The following is a 24710-nucleotide window of genomic DNA, read 5'->3' on the forward strand; positions in this document are numbered from 1 at the left end:
GTCATTGGATTTGGTGTGGCGGCGCATGGAGGTGGTCCCGTAGGAGTACTGTCCAGGTAGTCTGCAACTCAGAGGTCGAAGTGTACGAAAAGAAGTAGTGGAACTATGTTCCCTACTGGCCTGAACTGCTTCGCACAGACCGCATCGCCGCGCCCCCTCCCATGCACAATAAAACCCCCAAAAAACATGTGCCTGCTCTTTAACGAAACGTCCTGTGCAGTGAACTAAAAGTGCACGTTTCAACTTCTTCCTACACTTTTATTTTAAAACAAAACCATTCCGGAACGGTTTCTTTTTAAAATAAAAGTATAGGAACGGTAAAACTTAATTAAAATAAGTATAGGAGCACCGCTCCCGACCGCTCGCGCCCTCTTCGACCACTGCTGCGACTGAGTACACTCAGTGCATTTCACTTTGGTAGCTTTAACCTTTGGTACACTACCAACAGTAGCAAAGAACTGGCACACCCATGATTCGATGTCATCAGTGATGTCATAAATGATATTTGTGATGTCATCTTTGATACCCTGGGAGTTAGTCTTAGCAATGCATGGTGGTGGCGGGAGTTATGGTTGCTTAGCTTACCATAACTGGCGAATTTCAGGGGGTTTTCGATTTTACTTGTAATAACGTCCTTTTAACAATGTTTTTTTCTGAATTTCATAGGTTTTATTAGTGCAACTTAACCATAACGTCCCTTTAATAAAGTTTTTTCATGGAATATATATATATATATATATATATATATATATATATATATATATATATATATATATATATATATATATATATATGTGCGTGTGTTTGATCGACTCAATCACACTGGAACAAACTGAGTCGACCAAAATGTAGACTTTCAAAAGATAGTCAGGAAAGCAACTGCACACCTCTATAGGTCTGCATTTATAATAGCATAGGAAAGTACAGGTACAATTATGAAAATAACAGGGACCACCCCTTTATCAGAGGGACTCAGCCCCACCAGAAATTCCCCCTTTTTACACCGGCCGAATTAAGGCATCCAGGAAACGTCTCGCTATAAGGCAGAGCCTACTTCCTTGATGCTATTCACAAGGCCGAAATGAAATTTGAGGCAGTTGCAAGGGAACATGATGCACTCCAAAAAACATCCAAGAAAAAATACAACTCAGGGCATATAGGTACCCGAACCCTCACCATGGCTACTGTGAAAAATCAACTTTGGGGGCACCAGTGGTCCAGGAATTAATATCGATTTCTAAAGCATCAATCAGCCCCAGACCTCTAGTACACCAGAAGGGATCCAAACTGATTGGAAACACAAGCAAATTATAAACCTCCTTGTCCAATTTTGGTAACATGGGCGGAACGGCAGGCTTACCTCCAAAAGGTTGTGGATCATTGGTTAGTTGCAATACAGTGAAAAAACAATTACCCAATGATAAAAGGGACTGGGCCTCATTATAAGCATGGCAGTCCGGGAACTATGGTACCGGTAAGCCTGCCAGTACCGTAATTCCTGGATCGCCATACTACGAGCTGTGCTCGCGGGCGCCTGTCCGCCACCAGGTCTGGCCTGGCGGGCAGAGCGGCACCCGCGAGCGCAGCATGTCGGATGCACCGGCAACCGGCAATGCAGGGATGACCGGGTCCGTCAATGTTGGAATGAGGGTGCCGGTAAAAATGCAACTCCGCGTGCCTGTTTTACAGGCACGGCTACCGCCAGGGTTATAATGAGGCCCACTGTCTTTTTTCACACGCTTTCATATGATTTTGGATTATTTGTAGAGCAAATAGTTTTTTCTTTTGCCTCCCTCCTGTGCAAGTGGGAGAGGTGCTGGCTGGTGTAGAAGTGTACATTGATGTTTATAATAGCCATGTCATTACAGTGATTGTCTCAGGAGGATAGCTCAGGGGAAACAGGCTCGCCTTGGAAGCAAGACGACACCGAGCAACACAGGTTTGATCGCCGGCTCCACGCTTAGAAACCTCTGGGTATTATGCACGTTATAAACAACCTATCATATCATGTGTATTGCATAGTTATAGTATGTGCACTCACATGGTTGTGTGTGTGTGCTTTTCACAAGTAGTATAGGACATGCACTTGCATTTTTGTGTGTTTTTGTGTGCATTTTACTATTACTATAGACTTCCTATTTCTTGCAGGGGTTTTCCCCATTCATTCCTTGTCACCTTAAGAGGGACGGTGTATGATGGACTTAATGGCACTGATGTAATACTTGTGTCATTCATGGAATGTTACTGTGCATCTTTGGAGAGAGCGATCCACCAGTGACAGTTAGACAAGAGCTGAGCTGAGTTGAGTGCAGCCTGGGTGGTGCGCACCGGTCATCCTGGTCTTACCTTGTGACATCTACCGGTATTCATGTGTCCTTGCCCTAGCCTTTACTTCAGGGTAATAAATACCCACAACCTACATCGCAACTGAGTGGTCTCCTTCCTGACCCCTGTCTGCTTTCATGGAACTACACCCCTAGGACTGGACATAAAAAATTACTTTCTGATTAGTATGCAAATTGCTGCCACCCGTTACAGGGCCCAACATAAGGACACAGTGGATCCATGGAACCTTTGTCAGTTAATTAGGCTGGTCATAACAGGGGGAAGGTTCAGGCCACTGCCTTCTGGAGATGCATTGTGTACTCCTCCTGTCATATCCCAACTATATATGACAGGGGGGACTACTCCTGTAGGCAGTGTCCACCCAGAGTACACAGGTCTATGCGTATGTCATGCAGTGAGCATACGAAAATGTGTGCAGATTAGCCCCACCCATTATCCGGAGGTTGATCTATTATAATTCAATTTCATTTTGAATTTTAATAAAGCACAGGAGAGCGCACACCAACCCTGCAGATGGTCAAATTCCTCACAGCTACTAATTATTGGGTGGTGCTATACAGAAGCCTTTATCGACCAGGGGGCGTACAAACGAACATAAGAATGAGTGTTAAAAGTTCAATAGCCCTCAGTTCACACTCATTTTACAAAAGAACTATGTGACCCCGATGTCGATGAACTACTAGACATTGTTAGACATTTGCATGTAGAACACGTAATAAACACCCTTTCACAAAATGTTTCAAATCGATGAAATGTTCCCTTATCAGGAAGACAAAAATAAAGAATTTTAGGTAAATGAATTCATAACCTGTGTAGAAAGGCAATAAGAAGTCCCTGATTGTTATATCTGGAGCCTGAATGGTCGCCTAAAACAGAGCTTCCGAAGCTCAATTGTTGAAAAAGTCTCAGCTTGCTGGAGCCACCATTATTGCACTGCAAATGGGTCATAATAGGCTAACCTGAAAGGTTAAGTAAACAGAGAAAACAGACTAATTTCTTTGCTGGTTGTGAGCAGCAGTGATCCTAGAAGCGTTTTCGAAAGTTCAGATAATGACCTCATCACACTTTTTATTGTTACAGGAAGACTTGCCAAGCTTGCTGCTTGTTCAGGCCCCGCGCATCGTAGTTGAAATTATTTTCTGTCACCTCCGCGCAGAATCATCTCTAAAATGTGGACAGGTTATAAAGTAATAGTAGTTTAATTTGTGCTGAAACGTGTTCTACTAGTGACTTTATGGAGTTTCTCCTAATGTCGGATTCCTGTTCCTTCATCCGCTCTCTTACCCTTTGAGCGGCCTTGCCCATGCATTGTAACTTGCAGCTGCGCCGAATGGTAGATGGTTACAGCTTTTGCAGGTTGAGTAGTACTTCAGTTTGATCGTTTTCCCACTCATTCAGTGGCTACAATCTCTCCCTTTCAGAGTATTGCTACAAAGGTAGAAACTCAATCATGGGCAGTTGCAGGTCCCGGGCATCTTGACACCTGAAGGTTGAATAATATCAGATTTCATTGACATATCTCTCGGATTTCTGGTCTGTCTGTGAGCGAATTTGGGATCCGCTGGTAACTTTTTAATTTCTGTATCCATTTGTAACATGTTCTATCGATGCATAAAGATTCTCTTGACATTGTGGCAGTTTGGCCACATGTTGGGTGGCAGGCTAGCCGACCGTTGAGTAGCCTTCCGTGGGTTTCAATCCCACCTCAAAAGTGCTGCGTCTGTGGCACTCGCGTTGGATCGAGTGATTGAAACCCAGAAGTACATGAAAAGGGAGCACCAATTCGCGCATCAACATAAAAGGAACAAGATAATGGATGTGTTTAAAATGAATGCCCTGTTTTGAGGAAGGCTCAGTCAGAGCCGAAACACGTGTCAATAAAGGGCACTCCTACGGGAGATACGCAAATTCATAATCTCCATCTCAGTCAGCACAGTACTCCAACAATGAACATATGTGGCGCAGTCAATGTGTGAAAACTTGGTACAAATTAGTCTAAAAACCTCAGAGGGGAGGTAGTGGTTCCTCCGTCTTTACTTTCACACTGACGCAACACCAGCAATTTGCTATTTTCTAAATAAAGGGCGCAAGACCAAAGAGGTTGAACCCCAAAAAACGATCTCAACTTCCCACAAAAACGTATACTTGAATACACTTAGGGTTATGTATCCACTTACCAGGTGTACCTTCTTCATTACGGCATTTTAGTGTCCGGAGCTGATTACGGAGCTCGGGCTGAGCACAGTCCTTCTGTGCTATGTGAGGCTACCTTTTATATGCGCTGCCACAACCCTGTGAAGGGATCGGATGGACCATGGTGAAGCGTGGCAGTAGTTGTCCTGGAAGCTGTTGTGGAGTCCAGCATGGCACCAAGTGCAATGGCGCTCACAGCTGGGCCGGGGCTAAGAGGATGAGTTCAGTGATTGCTCACCCAGGGCTGGTGTTTATGGAGGGCGTGTGCATCCTCCCCAGGCTCTCTTCCTGGGGACGGTTATTGCCAGGGGGAGCACCGGTCATCAGGGCTCATATTGGGGTTCAGTGAGGTGGAGCATTCCCGTGTGTGGTGGGAGATGTCATGTGGAAGAAGTTTCCCTCCATCCGCTTTCACATAACCAGAGCCCGCTATGTGGCTAGGAGGAAGAGTGCTGTGGCCTGGTTGGGGGCCTCCCACGTTGGGGTTCGTGTCTGGGCTTAGGGAGGTGGTGGCATAATTTGGGTATCGGAGCCCAAGCCGGGGCTGGTGACCTACTGGTTAGCCGTGTAGGGGTGGGCATACCCACTGCCCCTCCAGTACGCGGGTTGGAGGAAGAGTGCTGCGAGCTTGGTTGGATGCCTTCCATGTCAGGGCTTGGGAAGGTGACGGGAGCATTTGTGCAACAGAGTCCAGGTCGGGGCTAGTGCCATAGTGGTTAGCCCGTGTGGGGGTGGGCATACCCACGGCCTCTGCCATACAAAGACTGGTCATTGCAGGTTGAGAGACTGTTGTTCTCACGGCGTCTGTGGAGCAGTGCTGCGATTGCATTTCATCTCGTGTGTAACGTGATTACGACTGTGTAGACAGCTCCTCCTACAGTCAAGCTGGATATTGAGACAATTGAATAGTAGATTGGAAAGGCAACATCTTTAAGTCAGGAGGCATGTTTTTACATTGTGTGCGTCGCAGTCTTCCTGGCCATATGTCTAGGTCCTGCAGATATGTTTAATCAATACGTCGAATCAAAGTGAGGCTGATTACTCTGAACATCACTTTTCTTACTTTGTGGAACTATCCCTTGTTTTGCTGGCAGTGGGAATTCATACTGCCACGGATAAATCTGTGGGCAGCGGGAAGTCGTCCTGCCTGGGACAAGAAGGGTGATGTTTGTATCACACTTATTTATACGGCTTACAATATTGTGGGTTATTTTTCCTGGCTCATTCTGACAGATGTTTGGCAGGTCATATTCATTTTGGTTACATCGCTGGGTGGTGGGAGACTGCTCTTGCCTATTTTGGCCCCCAGTTGGGGGAGGAAGGGGTAAAAGGGGTGTTTTCCTGTTTTTTGGGGGTAAGCACTACTCTACTTCCTTTCTTCAGGGGGGTTGGGTTGCCTTTTTTCTTTTTCCATTTTTATCATCATGCAGAATTTAGACCCACCACCAAAGATTTTAGCCACGCCAGGTAAGCCGCCAGTACCATGGGAGGACTGGAAAGACCTTTTCAAACTCTATTTTACGCATCTGGTTTCCAGAGATTCTCGGCTGGAAGGAGGTTTTCAACTCTCATGTGATGTGTGGGAACTGAGGCGGTAAGGGTAATAAAGAAATTGCCAGATGTACATGGGGGGAGTGGGAATGGTGATGGCTTGTATGGAAAAGCTATGAGGAAGTTGGAGGCCCAGTAGGGCAACGTCGTGTTAGAAAGGTATACGTTTTTTTAAGGAAGCTGGTGATTGGTGAATCAGTGGATGCGTGTGTGGCTGATCGGAGACGGTTGTTGGCATCATGCCAATTCACGGGGAGGGAGGATGAATACATTCGAGACCAACTCCTGATGCACACATCAAATCCCAAAATCCAGGAACAGTTATGGCAGGCGAAGAACACCCCATTACTGGAGGATTTGACAACAGCAAAGGGATGGAGCTAAAAAGCAGGTGTTTGAAGGAAGGGAATGCCAAAGGTGGCAAGTACAGTGTGGTAAAGGACAGTGGGGCAGTAATGGAGACCATCAGTGAGGAGGAAAAATATTGGGCAGTAAAAACGTTTAACAGATAAGGGGGCAGCCACAATGCTCAACATGTTCTGCATAAGGGGCTTTGCCCGAGATGTGTGTTTGAGAAGCATGCTCTCAATCCAAAAGAGTGTCCTGCCTTGAGAGGGAAGTGCATAAAGTGTGGCAGATCAGGACATTTAGCCAGATTGATCAAATCCAACAATAGAATAACAGAGGGTGAGGCAAGTGTGAAGTGTGTTCTGGGGGAGAAACAGGAATGGTCTAAGAAGATTGTCCACATTGGGGAGGTGGGAGATGATGAGGGGGAGTAGACCCCACCTGTGGTGGAAGTTGTGGTGTCTGGGTGTGCCGTTAAGGCATTGGCGGATTCAGGATCACTGCACACTATTATTTCGGAGAAATATGAGGAAATGTGGAGTGGCAAGAGTCACACGTTGCACACATCTGATCTTCAGCCCAAAGTATATGGCGGTGGCAACATTGACATACAGGGTTTTGTTTAGTGTAACATTGCATACGGAAACAGACACATCCATGCCAAGGTATGTGTAGCTGCCAAAGGGGATTGTTTGCTGGGGCGGAAACACCAGGGAGAACTTGGATTGGAATTACATCCTAGAAAAGAAATGAAAGTAAGGCTGACTGGTAAAGACAAGTTGGAGAAATTCATTGATGAGGTGGGGACGAGGTTTAGTAATGTGTTACGCAAAGGGATAGGTAGTTTACATGGCTATTGCCACAGAATTCAGTTGGCGGAGGGTGCCAGGCTGTGTGTGCATAAGGCGAGGTATCTTCCATTGGGGTTGAGAGAACAGGTGAGGTTGGAGTTGCAGGATCCGTGTGAACAGGGGGTCATTGAACCCATTGAATCTAGTGAGTGTTTGTTTCCTATTGTCGTGACCGGGCGTGTTGATAGGTCTGGAAAAGACCTGGGGCTACGCTAATTTCAGAACTGTCGGGACTGGGGGCTAGCTAGATTTTTGGTTGTAGCTCCTGAGATTTTATCCGGGGCTACAACCAAAAGACCAGGGGCTATAGCCCCCTTAGCCGCCCCTAGCAACGCCTCTGGTCGTGACGCAGTGCCCAGATGTTTGGATTAGGTTATGTGTTGATATAAGGGATTTGAATCACAATATATTGGTCAACAGACACCCCTTACCCAGAGTTCATGAGATGTTATCAACTATGAAGGAGGCGGAGTGGTATTCCACACTGGACCTGTCGTCAGCCTACCACCCTGTGGATTTACACTACACATCAAGAGTGCTTACTGCTTTTATCACGCCCATGAGTGTTTATCAGTTTAAGAGATTACCTTTTGGCTTGGTGTCAGTGTCTGCCGTCTTTCAGAAAATCATGGAAGATCTATTAGGGGATATTCCCAGAGTAAGATGATTCCAGGATGATATTGTAGTGAGAGCTAAAAGGGAGTTGGAACACAATGTGAAAGTGAATGAGGTTCTGAGACGGCTCGAGGTGGCAGGAATGAAGAAGGACAAAGGCCAATTTAAGGTACATCAGGTATCATATTTGGGTCACAGATTGTCTGGAAGAGTTCTGGAAACTCACCCAGAGAGGGTTGGTTCTCTTATGGACATTGGATCGCCATCAAACAAGGATGAGTTGAAGTTGTTCCTAGGTTTGATGGAATTTTATGACAAATTCGTTGAGAACTTTTCAGCAAAGTGTGTTATATTAAGAGATTTCTTGAAAGTAAGGACTGAGTTTGTGTGGGTGAAGAAAGAAGAGAAGGGATTTAGGAGAATGAAGGAGGAGATGGCTAATTCACCCACACTACACAGGTTTGATCCTTTGGCAGAGACGACTATTACTGTGGATGCATGTGCCCGTGGTCTGTGTGCGGTTCTGAGTTAGTCCAGAAAGGGTGATGAGGCACCAGTAGCATTTGCATCGCGGGCCCTCACAGCAACAGAGTCTAGGTATTCCAAAATTTAGTGTGAGAGCTTGGTGTGCTATTCGGCATAAAAACGACTTTAAAACATTTGTGTGGGGAATTCCCTGTTATAAAAAGCAACCATAAGCCCATGATGCATTTATTTACCACAAGGGGTTCGGTTCTGGCCACACCAAGGGTTGCTAGATGTTTATCTGCGTTGCAAGGATTTAACTTTGTGGTCCAATGTGTTCCTGGGTGTTGTAATCCTGTCACTGATTGCTTATCAAGGTCTCCTAGGATGAGTTTGGTGGAAGTAGAAGTGGTGGGCGACAAGTGAATTGCGCAAATGGTGAATACCGCGGACAAGGCATTTTCCAAAGAGATCTGGTTCTAAGGCATTGATAGTGATATGGAATTGAAGGAAACCATGACCAGGACTGGGCGTGCTTGGCACCATGGGGAGGAGGTCATTTCACTGTTTTACAAGGTCAGGGACGAGTTGAGTAGTTCTATGTGGGGTTTCGCCAGGGTGGAAGATTGGTTCCCCATAGATCGCTTCAGAGAGAACTGGTTAAGCGTGCTCATGTAAGGCATCTTGGTAAGAGCTTAACAAAGTGCTGGTTGATGGCTAATTTCTGATGGCCTGGCATGGATGACATGGTGGATGAGGAGGTGGTTTTTGCCTCCCTTGTGGACCCAGTGATACACGCTAAAGACCCAGAAGATGAAGATTCGGAATGTGGATGTTCCGGACACGCACCTGAGAAAGTGGCTATCGATTTCATGGGGGCTATGAGTATTTTTGGTAGGAAAATAGATTTGCCATTGTAATGGTGGATTATGCATCATGGTGGCTCGATGTGGAATTTGTGGAGAGCATTTCTACCAAATGTGCAATTGATTTTCATAGAAATATTGTTTTCTAGAGAAGGATATCCTAATGTTGTACTATCTGATAAGGGTGTTCAGGGAGATGCAGGAATACTTGGAGGGTAATGGCACTGAAAATCACTGCACCGGTTTATATAATCCCAAGGCCAATGGGCAAGTTGAACGTACCAATGGTATCATTAAAGAAACAATTCAATTGGCATTTGCCAATGGTCTTTATTGGCGGAAAAGCAACCAAGAAATGATCAGAGCGTTCAGAGATACGCCTCATGTGTTGACGGGGGTAACACCTTTTGAGAAGATGAGGGGCAGGAAGATGTGTTCAGAGTGATTCCCTCATTGGTTGGTTGTGGACAGACAATGTGCAAATGAGCAGAAGTATTTGGAAGGGAGGATGGTGTGTGTTGGTGATGTGGTGAGCGTAAAGGAACCATTTAACGTGCCAAAAAGATGTTGCTGTTATTTTGATCCAGTTGAGGTGGTGAGAGTGGGGAAAAGACATGTGGTGACAAGTGATGGTAAGGGGTGGAGAATGGACCAGGTTGCCATTGTGCGCCGCCCTCATATGATGGAGTATGTTTCTGTGGAAGGGTTAGGTGGGGAATTCACGGATGGAGGAGATGAGTGGTACAAGGGTGGTCCTGACAGGGGCTGCAATATGGAGCTTAGTGGTGAGATTATTTCTTGATCATGTGTTATTGATTCAGATGGTATTCGTTATGACTCACAGGAAGGGACACAAGGGGAACGTGACAGGTTCTCTGGGCAACATGGCCTGGACATGGGAAAGGGTGCTGATTGCACCACAAGTCGGCTAAGAAGACTAGTGAAATTGGATAATTATGTACCTTAATTTTATTTGCCCTTCTATGTTGCTATATGCTTTCCTTCTTTCGAAATGTATCATGTTAACTGCCCATGTCATTTGCGACCCAGTATAGGTACTACACATGTTCAGTCATTGCTATGTTACATATTCATCACTGTGCCCTTATCCCCACAAAGTTGTTACCTGATATGTGTAAGAGGAAAGACATGTTGTGTATTGGCACGTGCGCGCGATGGCACAGCAACGTTCCATATTGGAATGTCATTGCGTGCGCACCTCTGCAAAACAGTTGACGTTATATTAAACGGTTATTTTCAGCCCCAGCGTCTTGGTGCCTGGACCGTCATGGGGTCTTATTCTTGAATAAATAAACGTATCAGTGGCGGACGGTACATTTTTTAACTGGGGGGGCGTAAATATTTCTCCCCGATATGGCACAGCGAGCGAGCGTAGCGAGGGAGCCCGAACCAATGAATGAGGGCTGTGGGGGTGGAGGGGGTTCTCCCACCAAAATAATGGGTTGAAAATGGTGCATTTTAGAGCACACTTTTTAGAAAAATTGGGTAAAAAGCCAAAGTTTGCAATTGTTTTTGTAGGGTAACTCATGAAAAAAATCCAATAAATTAAAGTCACCAACAGTGCACAGGATCATTTCTGCAACACATTTTCACGATGCCTTTTTGCGCAATATGTGCCAGTATAAAACATTTTCACACTGGCTGTGCCCATACATTTCCATGCAGACTGCACCATTATACCCTATTATTCCCATATAAGAACATACTGTTTGCTTTGTGCATAATGCCAGTAATACTATAAGAAAACCTGTCCATGTTTGTTCTGCCAATATATGGCAGTATCCCCTCATAAGAACATACTGCCGTTAGATTTACCATTAAAAATGCCCTGCCACAGTATGAAAACATGTGCAAACTGGCTGTACTAAAATGCTTGATCAAAGATGCTAAATACAAAATGTCATACCTCAATAAGAAATGGCTAGTCTGGTTGCATAAAACAGCCAGCCTTGCTTTGTAATGACATGTATCATACTTGCTTTACCAAAGATCTTCAATACAAATGTCATACTGCGTTTTGAATGGAAAAGTGTCTTAGATAAGCCATCGGTTCACAGCCTCTGTAAAACCATAATCTCTCCCTGTGATGGCATGTTTTGGAGTAGATCGAGCAGAATACTTGACCTCACCTCGCTGTACAGAGGATGATGGCATCTATTTAAAATACATGTGGTGTCTATTCAATTACATCTTCCATACTTGTATAAAAAAGAGAATTTTAACTACGAAAATGAAGGCTGCTTCATACTGTCTGTGGAGAGGTAAGTCAACAAACCAGTGGCAATGTTTCCCTTCAATTGAAAAGACCGTCCTCCTGAGAGGCCACATAAATAATTTGCAGTAATTTTGAAAAGAGGGATTTATTATTTCAGTGTAACAGGGGCATGAGGGCTAGAACTTCACTGAAGTTCTAGCCCTCATGCCCCTGTTACAGCAGTGGCTGTTAAGTCTAGCAACTGCCACCAATCACACTCATGTGACCACTTACTGCACAAGAGGTGATGTGGGTGGCCTGGCCTGAGCCTTCCTTGGCACTGTTGAAAATAGTGCCTGTGGGTCGCCCTAGGGCTACGGCTGCTTGACGATGCAGATATTCATAATTCCGTTTTAAAAGGTGTAAAGCGGAACGAATATCAGCAGCTTTAAGTAGCTATGGCACACCGTAGGCCCAGGCTGCTTAAAGTTGCTGATATTCGTTCCGCTTTACAACTCGTAAAGTGGAATAATGGCTGCTTAAAGTTGCTGATATTCATTCTGCTTTAGCTGTAACGCAGAACGAATAACAGCAACTTTAAGCAGACGTGACACCGGCACTTCATCAGTATTCCACACTAACTCGATTTTCAGATCAAGGAGAGGCCAAGTGACCAATGAAATTTGGCCTTCCCTTGATCTGAAAATAATCGAGTTCGTCGGCACTAGCCTGCACCCGCCTGCACAAGGCCAGGCGGGTAGGCCCTGCATCAACACTCCGCTGGGCTGTTTTCCCAAGGGCGAGAAATTGAATACTGCAGTGTGAGCGAGTCGAGCTATCCCAGCCCTAGCAGCTTTTAAGACGCACTGGCTTGTCTAGAAATGTCCCCATTGTCCTGTATTGCTGTCCACTTCTCAAAGTTTCTGCAATCTTGGGCTTCTATACTAGAAGCACCCTGTTTATCCCTCAGTGACTCCATCCCAAACCCTACCAGACTTTAGTTTCAGACGCCCTATCTGGTCAAGAAATCCCATTTTGTTACCACTGTAATAAAGCCTCTGGAATTGAAGGACTGTCTTACTGTACACAGTCTGATTAAACAGTCCTCACAGAAACACACGTCCCCACTCCCCGCAGCTAATCCTTAACAGTTTACTCACGCTAACGCTTCAGAGCAGACAGTCGGACGCCCCGTACAGTTAAAGATCAGAGGCCTTGATAACCCCAGCCGGTGATTTATAACGGACTATAGGCTCGAGCAGAGCCCCTTAATGAGCGCAGCAGCCAGTGTCGAGCCATTTAGTAAATACCCAGAACCAGCTGCGTGGCCGGCCAGAGACGCCGACGATTATCATACTCACAATTTATGTGAGGCCGCATGCTTTGCCTGCACTCCGCACAAGTTTTCCTCAGTGAAGGAGACCAATTTGCCTGTGTCCTGAACCTAACTACTAGGCCCTGAATTCCCCAGGGCAGCTGGCTGCCGGAATGATTTAAAGGCTTACTGTGTGGCGTTCTGGTCGAGACTGAGTAGATGGCAAGGTAGGCCCGTGCTCCGTGCACGTGGGCGTTGGCCTCTGCTGGGCAGCTCTTCCACGCAACAGGACACCAGCACAAAGGCCCTGAATTCCCCAGGGCAGCCGGCTGCCGGAATGATTTAAAGGTCTACTGTGGCGGTCTGGTCTGGACTGAGTAGATGCCAAGGTAGGCCCGTGCTCTGTGCACGTGGGCCTCGGCCTCTGCTGGGCAGCTCTTCCACTCAACAGGACACCAGCCCGATTCAAGACTAAGTGAAGGAGGCACGCAGCGTGCGCCCATCGCCCCTCCCACACTCAATGTCATTGGCTGGCAAACAGCCAATAACATTCTGTTGCTGTGCATCAACTGACACTGGTGCGCTGTTTGCGCATATAATGAGGCTGGCGGGGCCACCGCTCTAGCGCCCCGCCGGCCTCCTAATTGTGATGGGGTTACGTAGAGTGCGTGGAACTGCAAGCTCCACGCACTCTACACAGAAAAAAGTTGTGTAAAATGGGACGCGCCCCTGTGGCAGCCGGCCCATGAAGATGTAAAAAGAGTGGCAGGCGGCAGATATTTATATATTTCTTATTTGCAGTACGAATTTGTGCTGCACGTCCATTTCACAAATTATGCAGAACAGATTTCAGAAGAACTTCTGAATCTGTTCTGCACAACTTCAGCTTGGCACACACTGTTTGTACACTCCCACTCTCCTGGCCCTGAGTGGGGGGGCGGCGCCCCCCCCCGCCCTATGAAAGCGGCCGCCACTGAAACGTATGGTTATGTATCCACTTACCAGGTGGACCCTCTTCATTGTGGCGGGAGAGCCGGTACACGACATCCCTGCCAAGACTTCTCACGGCACCAATCCCACAAACCTGCCCAGTGACAATTCTAATTGAGTCCAGGTCATCGGCGATCACTGGACACATACCTCGATGCCAAAGGGTCATAGAAATGAGGTAGATGCGCTCTGTAAATCTCCATTGCATATCATTGAGCTGCAGCAACAATGGCCTCGGTGTGAGGGGCGATCTCTGGCCTGGCCCTCCGGCTCCACCTCCGGGAGAGGGGCTCCTTTCCCAGCCTCAGCTGGGGCGTGGCCCGCTGCAGCCCAGGGCGGCTCCCCTGATGGATGAGCCACTCTGTTTATGTTATTTTATCTCAGGGCGTGGATGACTCACAGTCTTCTAAGAATCCCATTAGTTTCAGCCCTGCCTTCTGTCAGTCTGGGAGGGTGTCAGGGACTCCTCTGAGGCCCGCAGCGGGGAGGAGGTCAGGGTGGAGCGGAATACACTGCCCAGAAAAAAAGGAGCATTCTACCAAGTGTTTTCATTACACAGATAAGGCCCTTGACACCTCAGAAGAAAAACTGCACCACTCAGTTACGGCTCATGACAGAATAATACACCGATTTCATATAGCGCTTCATGCTCAACTCCTGCGGCTTCCATGTTCTGCAGTGCTCTGCCTTATTGCCCCCCACATTAATGGTGCCCAGTCTATCCACACAGGAAGAAAGAAGAGCTGAGTCTGCCTGGCCGTGATTTCAACTTTTATCTTGCAAGATGAACAACAGTGGCAGAGTTGGGAGGGTGGCTGGTGACGGTTGGCATCACCCTCTGCGCTCTTTTCAGAACGCAATGTGCCGCCACCCTCTCCTCTCCCTCTTCCCTCCACCACACCCTGCCAGTAGTGAAAGGATGTTAGCAATAACAGGTGCCGTCGAGGGGCACTTCCCACTCCCTCTGGCACCTAAACCTGCCTCCTCCGCCACTATGCAGCTGACTGGGTTGAACGCCTAACTCGCTGAGCTATCTTGCCGGCAACATAGAGCCCATCCTGTTGGCCTCTCTCTGTCCAAAATGTGCGGGGCCTCTTCATCTGACCCTCTCATGGTTTGCCCCCTGCGGGCAGTACATTCTGGCCCGGCTGGTGGTATGTGGAGATGGGGTGGGTCTGCTTGTTACACACTAGAGAGTACTCTGGCATCTGGTCATTTGTAGTATGTTCCTGTGTGAAGGGCTACGTTTGGCAAAGAGCCACTGTGGCTAGTTCTGCAGAAAGGTCAGTGGAGCTCAGCTCAAATGGCCAGTCTTGAAAAAGGGCAGCTAATTGTTTGGAATCAAGTGACTTTTAAGATTAGACAACAATGAAGATTTCTATATTCTTGAATATTATGTAAAGATGTTTAACATGGCAAGAAATTAATCAAAATAGAACACAAGAGCTCACCGTGCCTAGCATCTTCTTATCATTCTGGCATAAAAGCCTACCAGTGCTTTAAATGAGCAGGTACTCCGGGGCACGCTGTACTGGCACCAGAGCCTACAGGTCCCAGGCTCCCCCACTAGTCTTTTGCACTTGCCTCCGGCCCGCTGCACTTTGTTCAACATTACTGCACTTTCAACTTACGCTCCTTGAGCGGGGCAACCTCTCTGCGCCTACCCCAGGGCCCTGTTGGACCGGACTCTTTGTTCCCCTCCTCTCCCATCTCTGCACCTCAGTCTGTATGTATGCATGACCTAAACATACTAGGACCAGTTAGTTGGTCTGACTTCTCCCCCGACCATTTTCCGTCTCCCCCTCCTGAGCTTGCTCTCAACTGTACCACTTCATGCACTTGCACTAGGAGAAATGTCAGCCCAACGGAGAACAACAAGAGAGGGAAGGAGCAGGGAAGAACAAGATTTAGGATCTCCTTCCGGGGATCATCAGAGATGTTTTTCAGAAGCTTTCCATGGCTGAGGACGTTTTATAGTGAAGCAATGTTTGGGGGTGGTCAGTTGGAATACGCGGGGCTCCATTCCACTTAGGGAAAAAAATATGGAGTCATATATCTTTGAGACCCATGATGTCGTCTTTTTACAGGAGACATGGCTCATGGAAAAATGGTATCTCGTAGGTTTCATGACAATTCATCAGGGGACTCAAAAAGCTCCAAAGGGAAGACCCTCTGGTGGTATGATGATCATGATAAGGAACTCCTGCATATCCCGGCTCGAACAGCTGCCAATTAGTAGGCAAGGGATTCTTGCAGTGAGGGTATTTTTTAAATTTATTATTTCATACAGTTTAATTAAACTTTTGAAATAAATGCATTGCTTACTACAAAATAAATACTTACATAAAATCTTCCCTTTTACATTAATAAGAAATAAAAAAGTGGACAATAAGCAAAACTACTGTATATTCCTACACTAGACTTGATCACCAAGAAGACACTTCTCTGCACCCAACTTATTTTGAAGCTTTTCCAAATACCTTGTGAGCGCTAGAGTTAGTTTTTTACAATCACTGTTGTGCATCTGGCGCCACCAGTCCTCGCTACTGTAGGTTGTACATTTGTCCATTTCTTTCCCCAAGAAAAAACTTCTCATATTTCTTAGGTGCGGGCAAAAGAGGACTAGATGTTTTAGATTTTCTTCATTGTGATTGCAAAATCTACAGTTCATTTTTTTCGTCATAAATCATTCTTCTTTGGACCAAGATTTCTTTTGTTTCGAATAGATTCAGTCTGAATTTTAGATGCAACTTCCTCAAGCGTTTACATGGCCACATGGTCATGTAATTGGGAATTGTATTGACTCCTTTAGCTTCCACCGGCGAGTTGGCCATACATTTGTGCTTCAATCTTTTATCCACCGTCTCAATCCAATCCAATTGCAGGAGTTTTTTCTTTACTACTTTTGGATTGCCCTGCAGTGTTTTTTCATCAGAGGACAATTGGGATAGGATGTCTTTACATTGCTGTCTCCATGAGGATAAAGCGGACTTCTGGTCTTGCATTTCTTTAGACTCCATTAGGACTTCGAAGGGAGCTAGTTCAGCCTCTTCTAGGGTATTTCTATATGGGGACAATTTGTTCCAAATTAACCTTGCGTTTAGTGAGGAAAGCTCCACCTCGTATAACACACAGGCAGTTGGGAAACTCAACAGTATTTGTAAGATTTGTTTCCAGAACTTACTTTCACATCTGGCCCAAATCTCCAATGAACACCCAAACATACTTTCTGCTCCAAAAGTCAGGATAGGGGACACCTTACTCTTATAAAACTTTATTATCAGGATATAAGAGAATTTCCCGTATTTTCTGTGCAGAATCAAGTCTTGCGTTGTTAGCTGTTTGCAGTTGCTTGCAATCTTTTTCATCATTGGGTCATCGTTGCGTATAGTTTCCTTATCTTGAAAATTAATTTCTAAAAACTCCATGGATCAAAATAAATTAGTCTACACTGGAACCCTGCCCATTCCAATCTGTCTGACTTCCTGGATGATCTATCAGATCTCTTGTCACTTGTGTCGATAAAATATCCTGATGACAATATTCTGTCGGCTGGGGATTTAAACTCAAATTGTTTAAGGAATAGTTCCTGCGCTGGTGAGGAGGTTCCTTCTATCACATATGGTTGTCTGTGGTCTAATTTCTTTGGAGATTGGAACCTTCGAATAGCCAATGGGTCAATAGAAGGTGCTAACCCAGCCTCCAAAACATGGAGAAGTGGTGGGAAGTCATCTACTATAGGTCACTTTGTAATGTCAGACCAGCTCTTTGCAAATTGTAAGGAGTGTAAAACTGTAGATAAAGGGTCTAGTGACCATATCCCTCTCTCCTTATTCTTTGATTTACAGACAATATCACAATTTAGAGACACATAACACTGTTCTATCAGTAAATCAGAGGGGAAATAGCATTAGCAGTAATATCACCCACCCACAAATATCTCCAGGTACATTTGTGTAAGTCATTTGGGAAATCGAAAAACCCACAACTAAAAAGGGAGAGGAATGTAGTGAAACATCTTCACAGATTTGATCAAGAAACTGCAGCCCGTGAAAGAGAATTAAACCGTGCTATACGTAAGCTTAAATGGGAAGAAAGTGACTACAACATGATATTGAGGGAAATAAAATCTCTGCGAAATGAACATCAAAATTGGTCTCCTCTCCAAAGGGCAGGTTGATTAGAAAAGAGATGGGGGCAGTAATGTAGTCTAATTCCAGAAAATTTGGGAATTTAATCAACAGCTCTTCTTCAACAAATTCCAGCTCTCAGTCTAATTGTACTGGTGAGCTGACTTGGATAAAACATTTTCAATCTAAATTTTGGGGAATCTAATCCAATTGATTGTTAGTTGGTAAATGGTCAGAAGTGGCTATTAACCATGGATAAAAATGAGATAGAGGATTTTACCCGCAGCTCAAAGAAATCAAGAGAATCTGGCCCTAATGGTCTGACTAATGAGATCTTATGTAAGTCAGCAGGGTTTTGGTCTTCTATTCTATTAGCCCTCTTTAATAACATACTGAGCTTTTGAAAAACACCACCTTCATGGAATAATGCAATAATCATTCCAATCTTTTAAAAGGGTGAGAGATCCAATCCAACCAACTACAGACCGATTGCTTTAATGTATGTGGACAGTAAAATCTTTGCCAGACTGGTCCTTAAAGACTTGGAAGACTGGGCGGACCAATCCAATATAATATCAAAACATCCAACGGGCTTCAGCAGGGGTCTTTCTACCTCATTAAATGGCACAATATTGAAAATATTGTCTACTAACAATGTAAGACGAACAGGTCTGTATGTGGAGTGGATGAATCTCTCGTGTGCATTTGATACCATCAATAGAGGCAAGCTATGGTGCAAATTGAAGAAATGGGGCATACCACAGGGGTTTCTATCCATAGTCATCCATCTGCATGAAGCCACCTCAATCCAGGTCTGCTTGAACTTGGGTGGAGATTTGTCCTCAAAAATAGCAACAACTAAAGGCGTAAGACAGGGGTGTATAGTGGCACCCTGTTTGTTCATTCTGTTTTTGGCAGACCTGTGGAACGACCTCATAGGTTTGGCATTTGCACCCGCATGGATGGGAGACCAAAAGATCTGTGCTCTAGGTTATGCAGATGATATAATGCTGATGGATAATACAGAGAATGGACTGCAAAGGCTGATCCTTGTGTTTGCAAAATATGCTAAAGTAAGTGATCTGTTGATAAATCCCTCAAAAACTGTTGTCATGGCTTTAAAATCCAATGAGGGAGGTGTGGTAAAAAAAAGAATTTGGGTGGTATCTCGACAATATCAAAGTGCCTCTAGTAAAAGAAACAAAATATTTAGGTTACCAAATTAGAGCAAATTCCACGATTGTAATGATTGAGACTCATCTTAATAATAAAATCAGACAGTTGTAAGTCAGATGAAATCAATCTTACATAAATACTGTAAATTCACTTTGGCTCCCCTTCTGAAATTTTATCAAGGTAAAGTAGTGCCAGTTCTGATTTATGGGATGAAACTGGAATCCATGATGATAAAAATCTTCTGGACTCTATTGGAGGGCGGATTGTGGAAAAAAGTTCTAAGCCTGCCACCCTCCTTATCGATGTCACGGTTGAGGTACCAGCTGGCATTCAATCGCTAGCTTCTCAAGCGGAATGGAAAAGAATGGCCCTATTTAGGCTTATTATAGTCCCAACAAAATATTCTCTGAATGACAACATTAAGCGTCTTTAGGATTTAAATACCAACCGCTTTTTAAATGATCTAAAAAAGAACGTCATGCGACAGCTCATACTATTTAACTTTACAGAAAGGGAGTTAATTGAAAATCCAGTAAAAGTGAAGAAAAAGTTTGCGAAAGCAATTGGATCCTAAAAAGATGTTTGTTTGTGGTAATGAAAAGTTTTGTGGATATGTTAACTCTTGATAGACCTCTAGATGAGTTACCGAAGTATTTGTCAAAAGTTCAGAATAATTACTGGAGAACTAACTTTCTGAGGTTTAAAATGAATTTGGTAATAAGAGAGACCCTCAGGATAAGAAAGAAAGCTGTGGAGAGTGAGGGTATATGTGCCCTTTGTGACTCGAGGCGAAAACAAATAGTGAAATATCTGTTGATGGAATGCACAGGTGCCAAGAGTTTGAGAATTAAGTTCTTCAGCGATTTGTCCACAATTGTAATTGCTTGATAGTTGAGGAATTTTGGAAAAAATTATGGGAAGGGAATGAGGTTTTCTTAGTGCTGGAAGTACTGAGATTCTTGAAGGAGATCGAAACCTTGATTTAGACTTGAAGGATTACAGGTCTTTTCCTTTCGGAAATTAAGTCTGAGCCTTCCCAAAGAAATAGACATCATAATGAATTTGGAATGTCGAGTTACTAAATCAATGTAGTGGGGGTGTATACTGAGAAACATGTTGACATTTCCTTAGTCCTATCCCTTGTTTTCTTTTATGAAATTCTATATTTTTATTAGATAATGAACGTCATCAATTTTAGCGTTGTATTTTATGATTGATTTGTTGTAAGATTGTTTTATTAACTGATTCTGTTGTTTCTCCTTTTTTTCATCTTTATTTTTTTTTCTTGTGTATTTTGTATATTGATGATTTTCTTGTGTCTCGCTTTTTGTGGAAAAAGTCAAATTTTGACTATGTCACAAATAAAAAAAAAATAAGAAAAGTCATCAAGCCTAATATGCTAGTTTTTCTGTTTAGATCATTCGGAATATTCAAGGCCTAAGAATGATTACTGTATTCCCTTGTTACCTTCCCACCTTGAAGCGCTTTGAAACACTTCACCTGTGTATAAGCACTGTATAAATAAACAATAAATAAACTTGCCTTCTCCAAGCAAAATGATAGTAATGGTACTCAAGATTGTGTCAAAACCAAAGATGTACAAATGTTATTAAAATGTGCTGCGATAGGCTTCGATGTGGAAAGCCAAGTGTTATACTGAAATCCTCAGCATGTTATGTTGTAAGTGGGGATTCCACGTTCTAGATTGTTCTGGTGGTTGGAGGGGCTCCGGTGTGGCGGTACAGCATGGAGTCCATCATGGAATAAACTTCTCCTTTCACCACTTACCTGTCTCCTCGCCCCTAATTAATTGGCGACAAGATGGCCGACCCTGGCAGTCCCACGTGTGCGGCAGCTGGAGGACTGCTGGCGAGTGGAGATCCGATGTAGGCCGCATCCACCCAAGCCAGTAGGCCATGGTGCAGAGGACTGCAAGTACGGAGGGACGTGCTGGAGGGGACAGCTGTGCCCCTGCAACCAAGCGCAGCTGGAGTACAGGAGAGTATCCCAGATTATAAAAAACCAAACGCGCGACCAAGGTTAGAGAAAATAACCCTTCACCACTTACATGTCTCCCCGCCCAATTCATCATGCCTACCCTCTCATCACCTGTCCACAAGCTGTACCTCAGCCTAACCTTTCCCTTCTCTACCCACAATGCATAACCGAGAGCCAAATCTGCCCCACTCATGCCAACAGGCCCCATTCTATTTGGGAGATACTTGCCAAGTCTTTTATATTTGTTTTCATTCTAGAACTTGTATTTCAACTTTTCCCTTTATAAATCTAGGACTACAGGTCCAGAATGCAAAGGAAGGACAGGACTAAACTAACAGCTGCTGAATGGAATGGGGGCTGTTGGCAGATATGGGCCCCTCCCAGATTGAATAGTGTACTCATCTGCTGTAACCATAGAGCCCCTGCCCCTTCCTACCCATCTCTAAACAAAGCCAGCTGGACCCGGGCTTCAAAAGAATTTTGCTCTGAAGACATTCTGTGACCGAAAATCAGCAGAACAGTAGTTTTGGAATGAGCATAGTTACAACCAAGCTATACATACCTCTCTCTGGAAGCTGTCTCCTGTACTTGATTATAATACATTGAGATGATCTGTGTTCCATGCCTGGTGGCAGTGGAGCAGGAGTCCAACAAAACCTACATTTCGGGGGCGGGGCTAAATGGTGATCGGCAGGCCATTACAGAAACGGTGCAGGGCACACTTAGAGGCTCTGCCCCCACACATTCTGCCCAGAGGAGTTACTAGGGGTGGGCAGAGGGGGCTATAGCCCCGGGTCTTTTGGTTGTAGCCCTGGATAGAAGCTCAGTGTCTACAACCAAAAGGCTAGCTAGCCCAGAGTCCCGACAGTCTCTAAATTAGCCTAGCCCCAAATCTTTTCGAGACCTAGCAACACCACTAGTTCTGCCCCAAGGGTTGTCTGGCGTGGAGCACATATATCCCCCTTTCTCCACCGTTCCTGAAATGGAGAGTGCTAAAGGCCCCCCTCTCTGTGAAGTCTCAGCTCACTGGGAAGGGGACATTGGCATTCCAAAGCCCCTCATTCAGTGCACACTCCACCACATAAGTAGTGTTATTAACCTACCAATGGTGACTAGTCTGTGATGTGGTTATTTTGTGGATATGGAAACAGTGTGTTAGTAATGCATGCACGCGTGTACATTTTATTCACAAGGTGCTTGTGTGAACAGTGACTTCTGTGTTGTGAATACAATAAAGCAATATTGAGGGATGTCTGAGTAGCTCTTGGAAGGAAACACATTACCAAGTATAAGGGTGCTGGAATTGTTTTACCGACTCCTTGATTTCGATAATATGGGTGTTTAAAATTAATGTTTTAATCAAGGAAAGGGGGGTGTTCTAAAGAAATGGAGACGAGCATGGGTACAACTTTAGAATGAGTGTGCCACCACCAGCGGGGTTCCATGCTTTGGCACTGAAAAAAAAAAGAGAATATCACACAGAGTGGGAAACATAGGGTGGCAACATGACTTGGGGGCGAGAGAGGGGGAGAAAGAGAGAGAGAGAAAAGAAGTGAATGGGGAGAGGACGAGGGAAAGAAAAGAAGCAATGAGAGACAAGCGCCAATATACATAGAGAAAATAGAAAGGGATAATGAAGAGTGAGCAAAGCTAATGGGAAGAGAAAAAAAACAGAATGGCACACATAATGTAGATTTATAATGAATGTGGAAATCTAGGACCCCAAGTCCCAGAATGCAAAGGAAAAAAACACAATTAGACTACTATCACCCAAATAGAATAGGGAATGTTGGCATTTATGCGATGGCTTGAGTGGGATAAATAGATAAGGACCCAAATGGAGACAGAGAAAGACAGAAAACTGACTGCCAGAAAGAGAGCAGGAGAGAGAGAGAGAGAGAAAGCAAGAGTGTGTGAGAGAGAGGGACTTAAATTAAGTGTTAGACAGGGGGAGATAATGGAGCTTAAACAGAGAGGGACATACACAGAGAGAAGACAAAGAGACAAAAAGAGTGAGAAACGGGCATACATGGAGAGCCTGTGATGGTAACAGTGTGAGAGTTTGGGCAAAGGGTTGAGGGACAGATGGAGAGGAGGGAAGTTGCGAGTGTGTAAAAAAGAGAAAATATGCCATAACAAACCAAGACAAAGAAAAGAAGAATGTGAGAGAGGAAAAGACACAGACCCTGAAAGAAAGGGGACAGCGAGAGAAGGAGAACATGAGAAGGAGAACGAGTTACTGGGAGAGTGAGAGACAAAGTGTGAGTTAGTGGTGGAAAGGCAAGAAAAATAATTCGAGGTTAAGAGTATCTACAGGAGACAATAGGAGACACAAATAGAGAGTGAGGAAAAAAGCAAACAGAGAGTGTACAAGAGAACCCAGAAAAGGCATGGAGTGTGTGATAGAGAGTGATAGAGAAAGAATATAATATGAGAACAATGTGAAGGTGTGTTCATGAGACTATAAAGAGTGAAAGAGATAAAAAGAACAATAATAATAAAGAGGACAGAAATAAAGAAAAGAGGTGAACACAAACCTTCACAAGATACCTACAGGTGGAAAAGGTAAAAGATAAACAAAGAGATAGGAAAAGAACTAATGATTGACAATGCATCCTCAAAAGAGAACCAGTAAAAGATATCCAAAGAAAGAGCAAGGGAGTAAAAGAGAAGAGACATGAAAGGGGGTAACTTAGAGAAAAAAGAGTAAAAGAGACCTCTCCATGATCGCTCCTCCTCCTGACAGCACCAAACCCATTAAAGTACCTCTGGGGACACGGCCCCTTTGTCCACCGAACTACTTGAAACACCTCGATGTCAACGATCACTTCTCGGTAGGTTGCCCGCGCACCCGACATTTTTCACCAGAGGCATTTCTCTCCTCACCAGCTCCCTTTCAGCTGTGCGCCGCGACTCCCAGCTTTGCTTTTGCTTTGTCAAGCGCTCGCTCCCCTTATCAGTAGGCACAACTTTTCCTGCAATGCCATCCTCGCTACGAACATTGCTGCTGCAGAAGAAAGGACCACAAATAAAGAGACGCCACGTAACAACGTCTACAACGTTGCAGGGTCCTCCTTTATTTTTTTCCTTCACTGTTCCCTCCACGAACTTCAGAGGGATGACGCCCTCCAACACCAACATAATTGCCAACAGCTTTGGCATTCCATCTAACGTCATCACCTCTGGTGAGACACAAAGGAGGAAAGAGCTCCCTGCTCCAACGGTCCCAGCAATGGAACCAGGTTTTCTACTGCAGGACATCTGCTGGACTCCAAGTCCGCACTCCAAGTCCCACACAGCACTGAACTGGAGAAACGCTCCACCACCAATCCACAGAACTACTCATCCTCTTCACTAGCAACAGGTACGGACTGCTATTACACACTCCTCTGTACCCTATAACACTTCTGCTTCTCCAAAAGCAACAGCACTCCAGCGCAGCAGCATTCACCAATGCTTTCTGTCTCCTTGTAATGTCAATGTGCCCCAGGCCGCTTCAATCCTTTGTAAGAGGCTCCCAGGCTCTCTAATGCACCATAATGGGCTCCAAGCCCTGGGCCCCAGGCCCCTTTCTTGCCTTTTGAGTGGCTCCCAACCCCTCTACTGTTCTGCAACGGCTCTGAGCCTCACTAATACGCTGCAACAGCTCCA

The 24710-nt window shown here is 45.0% G+C and overlaps 2 protein-coding genes across 2 annotated transcripts in view; one reads left to right on the plus strand and one right to left on the minus strand.

The window, feature by feature from the left end:
- LOC138582540 (uncharacterized) overlaps positions 1–13220 on the minus strand; it is a 182933-nt gene extending 169713 nt beyond the window's left edge. Inside the window, exon 1 of the mRNA XM_069653911.1 lies at positions 12956–13220. The gene's annotated coding sequence lies outside the window, so the exon portion shown is untranslated. The remainder of the gene's footprint in view (positions 1–12955) is intronic.
- Positions 1–24710, plus strand: part of LOC138582539 (matrix metalloproteinase-21-like) — a 205475-nt gene that overhangs the window by 64731 nt on the left and 116034 nt on the right. The gene's annotated exons all lie outside the window — the stretch shown is intronic.

The sequence above is a fragment of the Ambystoma mexicanum genome, chromosome 3q, assembly GCF_040938575.1.
Source record: "Ambystoma mexicanum isolate Mex_15411 chromosome 3q, UKY_AmexF1_1, whole genome shotgun sequence".
NCBI lineage: Eukaryota > Metazoa > Chordata > Amphibia > Caudata > Ambystomatidae > Ambystoma > Ambystoma mexicanum.